This window comes from Podarcis filfolensis (genome assembly GCF_964270895.1).
Source record: "Podarcis filfolensis genome assembly, chromosome: 9".
Taxonomy (NCBI): domain Eukaryota; kingdom Metazoa; phylum Chordata; class Lepidosauria; order Squamata; family Lacertidae; genus Podarcis; species Podarcis filfolensis.
Genome location: NC_139610.1, coordinates 28,276,545 through 28,286,393, shown reverse-complemented (window position 1 = coordinate 28,286,393; position 9,849 = coordinate 28,276,545). Strand labels below are relative to the sequence as shown.

The 9,849-nt window shown below is 42.9% G+C and overlaps 1 protein-coding gene and 1 long non-coding RNA gene across 2 annotated transcripts in view; both read left to right on the top strand.

The window, feature by feature from the left end:
- LOC310770536 overlaps positions 1-9,125 on the top strand; it is a 33,183-nt gene extending 24,058 nt beyond the window's left edge. Inside the window, exon 3 of the long non-coding RNA XR_014552245.1 lies at positions 9,079-9,125. This is a non-coding gene — a long non-coding RNA (uncharacterized lncRNA). The remainder of the gene's footprint in view (positions 1-9,078) is intronic.
- The window catches only part of WWC2 (WW and C2 domain containing 2), a 112,405-nt gene that overhangs the window by 24,945 nt on the left and 77,611 nt on the right, over positions 1-9,849 (top strand). The window lies entirely within an intron of this gene.

Below are 9,849 nucleotides of genomic sequence, written 5' to 3'. Positions count from 1 at the left end.
ACCGTTTAATCGAACAATTTCTAAGTGATTTAAAAAATATATCAGTATACAATCCACATACAGTGTACTGTGCCCAGGGAATCCTGTTATCACTGCTGCTGTGAGGAGTCATTTTTAATGTATATAAGCTCTACTTGAATGGTCAGTTATTGTACTTCTGCATTCCATTGCCATTTAATTCTAACCTTTGCATCCCCTCCTTTACACCCACTTGTATATATACCTGACAGGTGAGAATCACACTCACTGCTTCTGATGAGGTGTGATCTCATCCAAAACTCCATTTTAAAGTGCCTTAGTCTTTAAGGCGATCCCACCCACAACCTGAAAGTACCTAGACTCCCCTGTGCTCTTAGCAAGGAGCTATATTGGCGCCTCTGAAACCGGGAGAGACCATGGACTAGAAACTCAAAAAGTTTGCTTTTTGTCACCTTTTGCAATCTGCCAGTGATTTCCTCCACTGCTGCTGGGGTCAGGTCTGTTCTGCTGTGCCTTCCCTGTCCTCCATCTGTCTGCTTCTTTTCCCACCTTCCCTTTTCTTTCCTTCCCTTTTCCTCCTCCTGCCACTATCGCCTGCTTTTTCCACCTTTCTTCCCTCCAAGCCATGCTGGGTGCTCTGCTCATACTTCTGACAGTGCCATTCGCCGACTGGGAAGGGGCTTCCACAGGGCTGCTGCAACAACCCATGCCAGCAACCGGATTCCTCCTCCGGGGTGCCCAGAGGAGCCTATGTGCTTCCCATGGTTCCCAGAGCAACTGAGGAGCATCCCAAGGAGTGCGCGAGTGGGCAGGGGGCTCCTAGCCACTCTGAGCCAGAGTGGAGAGGCATGATTTTTGCACCCGCCTGCACCCTTGGTGGGGGCAACCTAACCAACCCCTAGGAATGCCCATGTCCCCAGTCTTCCCAGGTATGCCAACTCTACCTCCACATTCCCGTGTTTAGCAGGGTCTGAAAGGAGCTTTGAAGCATATTTGGATGAATGCCCTTACAGGTCTACCCCCCACCCCCACCATATGTGGAGGCTTCTAAGTGCACCCAGACAAATACCTTTGTGCTCAACCCCCGGCAGTTGGAAGGAAATGGACCTGTGTTCAGAGATATTGGGGGCAGGGCCACTGCAAGCACCCCTGACGCCCTGTATACTGTTTGCCCTGGTGTGTTCAGACTCAGTGCCTGAAGAGAATTACCTAGTTAGCACAGGTGGTATGCTAGGCAAGAACACAGTATTGCGAAATATGAAATTCTTATCCCCTTTATGAATAATTCTTTCTGCTGCCTGGCACTGTAATTTTGTTCAATCTCCCATCATCACTGATCCTTTGTCATGCTGGCTGGGAGCTCAGAGGAGTTACAGCAATGCCCGGTGGGCCACAGGTTGGCCACACCTGAATTCTGCATTTTGTTAAACATTGACCAGTTAAGATACCTCTGAATCTGTGAGACAGTGAATTCAGGTGATGCCTAATCCTTGCTTGTCCCCATATACTTGTTTCACTGGATGTTCTTTAGGAGGAAAAAAATTCCCTAATGACTTCTTTCTTTTTTTGAGCACTTGAACCCAGCTGTTCTGTAGCACCCATTCTATTGTAGCGTGGTACCTTGGTTGTCGAACGTAATCCATTCCGGAAGACATTCGACAACTGAGGCGCAATGGGCAGGCAGCAAATTCCATTCAGAAAAAATGGAGAAACATGCCTCGGAAGCCGTTTGACTTCTGAGGCGCGTTCGAAAACGGAAGCATTCACGTGCAGGTTTTCGGCGTTTGGCTTCTGAATCATTCGGCTTCCGAGGCGCTCGAAAACCGAGGTTTCACTGTATCTTGCTCTGATTATGATATCTTAAGAAAATAACTTTGTTTCATAAAAGAGACAGCTATACCAGAGCTGATTTAAAATTTCATATTTAGAAGCATATACCGAGATGAGTGCTGCAACCCCAGAGTCGTCTAACGGTCAGGGGTCCCTTTACCTTTACTTTTACTGGACCCTTGCTTGACTCACCAGCCTATGTTTTCCTGTTTGTTTTTATTTTTACATTATAGCCTGTTCAAACCCACGTGGGTTTTGTGATCTGAGGGCAACTGGGCATTAGATGATTGTTAATTTCACATTCTTCCTCATTTGTTCTTCCCAATTAATGGGGCCAGACCTCAACCAAATAGACTTTTATCCTGCTTGGGCTATTAGCCATGCTGTTCTCTGACCTGTTTGGACTATCAGGCATGCTGTTCTTTGACCTCCTAACTGCAGTAATAATTGGGAACAAAGGAAGGATTTAACATTTTAGAGCTCCCTTGTGCAAAACAAGGTGAGGAAATGGCTGAAGCTGATCATACGTTCCTTCTCGGAGTGTTCATCCTAATTAAAGTTGCTTCACACTGTTACAGGGAACCCTGGGAGGTAAAACAAAACTGCATTACCACCACTTGCTTTCATTCGGAAGACTTTTGAATGTCAGAGAAGCTGCTCCGCAATCTTATTACACAATCTTTATCTAACCGCCTCCATAAGGAGAATATGCTGAAATGAATCAAATGCCAGTTAGGTGGTCTTCAGCTCATATTTTTTGTCACTGGCTATTTTCCTGAGATAATGAGTTCATTATTTATTTGCTCAATTTATTTCATTCCCATAACCCCTCCATGTTGCCACCTTATTCGTTTATTTCTTAATCCCATCAGTTAACACAACACAGAATAACATGGACAAAAAGGCAGGGCCTTGCAATTTGTGTTTCAGCAGTGGGGAGTCAGAGGAACAGAACATAGGCCCAGGAAGCTAGCATAGGCCCAATATAGATGACCAGCAGTGGCAGACCTTGGTCTTTCACATTGAAGCAGCGCCCTGTATGAAGCCGAAATTCAGAGCCCCTCCCACCTCTCGCCTTCCATTCTGTGCATATGCGACATCATAGTTACGACGCCCTGCGGTGCCTGCCACCTAGGCTTGGCGCCCAGTGCAGGAGAACTAGTCATCTGCCCTAAATCCTCTGTGACCAGCATACCAAATGGTAAGGTTTTCTGCCACAAATTCTGTTGTGTGGTAAAGGTTGGGGGTCTTAAGTGGTAAGACTCCACATTAGTCACTTTATAAGTTGATGGTCTGTACAGTGGTACCTCTGGTTACATACGCTTCAGGTTACATACGCTTCAGGTTACAGACTCCGCTAACCCAGAAATATTGCTTCAGGTTAAGAACTTTGCTTCAGGATGAGAACAGAAATTGTGCTCCGGCGGCGCAGCAGCAGCAGGAGGCCCCATTATCTAAAGTGGTGCTTCAGGTTAAGAACAGTTTCAGGTTAAGTACGGACCTCCGGAAGGAATTAAGTACTTAACCCAAGGTACCACTGTATACTGATTCTGTGGCGGGTAGAAAAGGGTATTTATCTGAGCTGGAGAACCTCACAGCTAGAGTTGTCTTTTAATGAAAACCTTGTCTCCCCTGATTTCCCTTTATGTTTTGTAGATTTTAAGTTTTTAAGATTTCTATTCCAAGTGTTCATGTATTTTTAAAAGGTCTAAATATTTGTAGTTATCAGAAGAACTTAATGTTTGACAAGGAGCAGGATTTAAGTAGCAGGGGTGGGTTGGGCAAGAGTTGGGCTCAAGCTATTTCACAGATTGGGACTTGCCCAAGCCATCTAGTTCATAGGTGACGAAGGATTTTCCAGATTCATGTTGAGCATGCTTTTCATTGCTCCTGTAAGTCTAAGTGGAGTTGGCCTATTAATGTTTATTCTTCTCTGTTGCTATGGTGTGAAATAAATGGGACATGGGAAAGTGCTGTGAGCCTCTGAGAAATATGAGGCACTGCTTTGGTTTTTGGAAGGATAGGCATGAAGGCTAGTGATATGTAAGGAATAAGAAGCTCGAGTTTGCCATTATGAAAGGCAAGAGAACCATTCAGATAGGTTCCTGAGACAGCTCCCAAAGTTGGAGGGGCCAGTGATTCCCTGTGCTGCTGCTTACAGTGACTCAGATTCATTAATGGTTAGGTTTGTTTCTCCTAGACTAATCCTAAAGACTTGGTGCAAACTAGCCCCTGTATATTTTATTATCCTTCTCCATGCCCCTTCAACCAAATGGTGAGTGGGAGTCTCTCTTGGAGATGAGCACCAGTTTTTCCCCTCTTGGGTGTACCAGCTACAGTGGTACCTCTGGTTAAGAACTTAATTCATTCTGGAGGTCCGTTCTTAACCTGAAACTGTTCTTAACCTGAGGTACCACTTTAGCTAATGGGGCCTCCCACTGCTGCTGCGCCGCTGCTGCGCGATTTCTGTTCTCATCCTGAAGCAAAGTTCTTAACCCAAGGTACTATTTCTGGGTTAGCGGAATCTGTAACCTGAAACGTCTGTATCCTGAAGCGCCTGTAACCCGAGGTACCACTGTACTTGCCTTCCTCCTTCAGAGCACATGTCTTTGTCAGGCTAGTTATTGTAATTGTTGTTTGAGTGTTCAACCGACAGTATAGGAAGTCCCACTATTAGATTTTAAAGGTTCACAGCTCGTGGTACACTCATATGTGGCAGATGAACACACAATAAAAGTAAACCACATTTTTAATTTTTCCTTAATCTGTGTTTTGGGCTTTTTCACAGCCTGGAGTTGTAGGAGATAAGTGATTCTGGCAAGGGGCCTTAAGAGCTTAATTTGCGTATGGGAGAGTGATGAGGAATAAAAGAGAAAGACAGAATTTACTAGAAAATAAGTTTATTATGTTACTTGTAATTCCCAGACCATGCAGATTTCCACTAGAGAGGCTATTTTAAGCAGGGGCTTTTAGGGCAATATGCGAATAATTGGGTTGCTGTTTCCCTTTGGACCTTCATGTTTTCTGAGAAGAAATCTCAAGCTGGAGAGACAGGCATACTTTCTCCCTCGTTCCCCTTCTACACAGGAAAAGTATCAAACAAGCTGAACTGTAGTGCATGCGTTTGAACATGGGATCTTTCTGTCTGTGTAGTCTATCCCCAGCTGAAAAGGGAGATGGATTGTGTGGTCAGAGGGGTCTGCATCCAAATCAATGTGATGCACTGTGGTTCACTTGTTTTTCCCCTGCATGGTGAAGGGACAGGACTGGGAGCTTGAGACTCTTAACTGGGTTGAGATTTCTCCCTGGAAAGTAACACATGAACAGGAAATTTCGTCCGTTTTTGTTACATTTCCCTTTTATGACTTGCCTCTAGTTACCTTATCTCTCTGATGTCAAAAAACAGATAACCATTGAAATAATAAATTGTGCCCAAAGGCAATTTACACTCAATATTTTCTGGATGCTTAAACTCCACTTCCTACACAGAGCAAAACAAAATTGAAATTCCAATAGTACGCTGTGGCCTGTGGATAGAATACTTGAACTTTTGCTTCTTGTCTCCATAATGTGCAATCTTTCATATCACTTGACAGTGTGCTTTTGTAACTAAAATTCCTCCATCATTAGCAAAAACACCTTCTAAAGGCAATTACTTAGACTATCTTGCCACCCTTGCATCCTTTTTGTAGTAGAGCAATGTACAGGACTGCATATACTCCGCACCTGTCAAAAATTCTGCACCATTGTAGCTCAAGAGAAACTGTTACACAACCACAACGCAGTAGCAGTTCATTCACTGCTAATATGTAAATTCTGTCATATATCTTGGGTGGTGCTTGCTTGAGGCTCCTACGCTATGTAGGTAGTAATTAAATAAGCACTATAAACTTTGCAGAAGCAGAAAATCTAAATAAATAAGATCTGTTTGCAAGAGTTTAGACTTTTTACAAGATAAGTAGAATAAACATTGCAGACTGTAAGTTTCACAGCTGAGGTTCTAAAATGCAGTAATAGAAATTCTTTTAAAATGTATTTGGGAAATCTGTCTGATCTAACACAGATATAAGTGGGGCCCTTGTGTGCATTTGTTACCTGAGCCCAGTGCTGGAGTGTGTTCTGCTGGTGCCCAGAACATGCATGCATGTGCCAGGGGTGGGTGGGAGAGCATGGAGGATGAACGGAGACTGCTATGCCAGCCCAGTCGGCACTGCTGATGTGATGCCAGCCCCAAGCAGCTTTGAGAGGCTGGGATGATCCCAGACTCGCAAAGTGGTCGGGGAGGGCAGTGTGAGAAGGACGCAACAGCCATACAGTGGTACCTCGGGTTAAGTACTTAATTCGTTCTGGAGGTTCATTCTTAACCTGAAACTGTTCTTAACCTGAAGCACCACTTTAGCTAATGGGGCCTCCTGCTGCTGCTGCGCCACCGGAGCACGTTTTCTGTTCTCATCCTGAAGCAAAGTTCTTAACCCAAGGTACTATTTCTGGGTTAGTGGAGTCTGTAACCTGAAGCGTATGTAACCTGAAGCGTATGTACCGAGTGTATGTACCGGGGTACCACTGTACATTGCAGGATTGAACTGTACTGCAGGTTTGTTGTATATTACCCTCTTAGCCCAATCTGCTGCATGAAGACAAAGGCCATGGATAATATTGCATTATTGGGGGGGTGAGGGCAATAATTTCCATCAGAATTGTAGGAGAGAAAGGTTTAAAACTTACCTCTCACTGTAATCCCCCTTGTGCTGCTCAGCTGACTGGGGAATAGCTGAGAGTATTGAAAAGAGGGTTGGACTGCAGAAAAAGTTAATCTTTATCTGGAGTCCTCGTTGTTCCTGCTGCTTGGCTGATCAGTTGGAGGGAATGTTGGAGGCCATGTCGGATTAGGCAGTGGGCCAGAAGCCACCTGAAGAGCACAGATTGCACCCTTCTGAACAAGAAACTGAAAACAAAAATGTTTCTTGGCGTTTATACATAGTGACAAGAGAATATACAGTTTGCCCAGAGAATGTACAAGATTCAGCAAATACATAGTATTTGCATCCCCCGAAGTGCTGAGTATTCTGCATAATTGCTGAAGAGTGTATAAAATTCATTCAATATATGCCCATTTCCCAAGGCTTGTTGAAGATTATGTATATTGACCAGGAAATGTGCAATACCCTCTTTATGGAATAATTATGTGCACAGTCTCGATGAGACCTTGCAAAAGTGCACAGTGTCTAGTTGTTCAGCATATCAACCACTCAGTTTACATTCCCATTAAAGTATGTGTGTGTGTGAATGATAAAGAGATATAAGGGAAGGGAAGAATCTCAGATTTATGCATTTATTTCAACAGGCAAATCTTGCTTCTGTCTCAAAAATAGCTTCTTGATCTGAACCAGACAATGAAATGGCTCTCTCAGCCTTTTGTAGATCTGTGTCTCCCTCCATCCAGCCTCCTTTCCAGGATGCTCCCTCCATTCCATCACCACCTCAACAAGTCAGCATCCCGTGCTCCCTGAGCATGCTCTGTCCTCATTTAACATTTGGGGGGATTCTTCCCCTTCAGGGTTTTTTTTTTCTTTTAAAAAATTGTACTTCTGTATACCTTGGGTTTACTCATGGACCACTATGCATTGATGGTGCTGTTTTGGCTGCATAAGCATGAGTTGAAGGGGAAATTATTAAATTAACAACTGACCTTGATTTTATTGGCTTTGCTTTTAGGCAAGATATACTAGGATTTATAGGAGTCTAAATATGCATCCTATATTTGCTTACTCCAAAACATCCTGCAACTCCCAGTGGGACTTATTCCCAGGTAAATATGCATAGAAGTGCAACCTACATCTGCACTCCTAAACCTAATTACTGCACTTGGAAGTATGATCCACTGAATTTACTTCTGAATTGGTATAATGAAGAATTCTCCTTCTGAATAAGAACAAATTCAGTTTATTCCAGAATGCCTCTGGCAGCTTCCTAGCAGAATATGAAACTGCTGCTTTCCCCTGGTACCTGGGACTTAAATCTTAAAGGTTTCTTTTAACTACCATGTATAATCACACCATTGGTAGAGCTATCCTATTTATAGCTGAATTCCATAAGTCTTACTTTTGTCGTGTTGCAATACTAAGGTTTGGATTTCAAAAACTGGAATTTAATTTTGTTTTTTGTAAGAGCTGGCAACCCACAACTTGACATAATTCTAGCAGTTTGTAATATTCCTTAAACATCTGAGACATAATGTTCCTTAGGTACTTAGAACCAAGCAAGTTTGTAAGAAGGTTTGCAGAATCAGAACTATTGTTTTTGCTAGCATACGTTAAAAAATGCTTCTGAGATCATTTGAGTTTATTTATATGGATACTAAACTTCATAGTGGCCTTTTAGGATTAGGCTCAGGCTTGCTCATGAATCTCAAGTATGCAATCCAACTTCTGTTTCTGTCCCAACCTTCATACAGTGATTGATCCAAAACAAGCATGTTACTTATTAATTGGGACTGCTAAATTAGTTCCCTTCTGCAAGATCTGATAATGAGCACTACCCAAGTGTATAAAAAATAGAGCTGGGACAGATTGCATGTTGAATACTTCATAAAGTTGGTCAAAGACATGAATTCTTTTACAGCTTCTCTGTCAAGAATTGGTTATATATTAAGTTGTGATGTAGCTCTCTCTTTTTAGAGGATATGTGCATATCGCCTCTGGTTAATGATTTCTTACATTGGAAATACTTATTTTTTTCCTTGGCAATTGAACATTATCGATTGGCTTCCCCACTTTTGGCTTACTTAATCAGCTCTGCACTATTTTTTTAATCTAAAAGCCACTTCATACAGCATAAAGTGGAAGGCACTTGTATTTAGAAATTAAGAGACTCCTGCATCTGTGTAGATTGTAATATGTGATGGTCCCACATTTATGCATATTGGACGCTGGCTGCCAGAGGGGGCTGGTGCACTAGGGCTACTGCGGCACATCCTAAGGAGAATGGTCAATAATTTTTTTTTTAATCCCTCCAAAGCCACAGATTTTTTAAATACTTCTATTAGAACTCACAGAAGCTCCACAAACATTTCTGCCAATCAGATCTCTGCAGCATTCAACCAGTCCTAATAAAAATGTATAGCTCTCAATCACCTGACATCACCATGATGTCAGATGACCATTTTTCCTCTCTTTTTTGGAATAATATTTATTAAGTTTTCCATTTTAACAATCCAATAAAAACCACATTGAAAACATTCCAAATGATGACCATTTTTTTCCTTTGCAGTGTGGATTGAGCTTGAAAGAAAGATTCCAGTAGGGCTTAAAGCCACTACACCAGTGTGGTGTATTGGTTAAGAGTGGTAGACTCGGGTTCGCGTCTCCGCTCCTCCACATGCAGCTGCTGGGGGACCTTGGGCCAGTCACACTTCTTTGAAGTCTCTCAGCCCCACTCACCTCACAGAGTGTTTGTTGTACAGGAGGAAGGGAAGGAGATTGTTAACCGCTTTGAGACTTCTTCAGGTAGTGATAAAGCGGGATATCAAATCCAAACTCCTCCTCTTCTTCCTTTCAGCAAGGATTGGCTTCACTATGAAGATTCAGCTGGACAAGTCCTGGTTGTCCAGGAACAACCTGGAGCTTGTTTTAAGGCTTGTTCCTTTGCAGCTGCATCTTTACCTCCGTATGACTTGGAGAAAAGGGTTTTCAGAGCCAAATTTGGCTCATGATCTGGAGGTTCCCCACGACTGGTTAAACTGAGATTAGCAAGCTCAAACCAGGTTGATATCATGGTATCAAATTATGGTTTGTTCTCACTCCACAGCTCCATGAAATGAGACATCACATAGAACTGTGGTATCTTCAGAACTAAAAGTAGCTCTTGGAGAAGTGGAGAAAGAAGGAGCACATGAGCTCAAGACATACTGTGTCTCTTGCTCATGATGGGAAATCAAGGTGCATTTCTAGACCTACAAAGTGGCCTTTTATTTAACAACACACTGTAGCCACAATGATGAGGAACCCCATGCAGGTGAGGGCTCAGCAATTGAGGTGATGG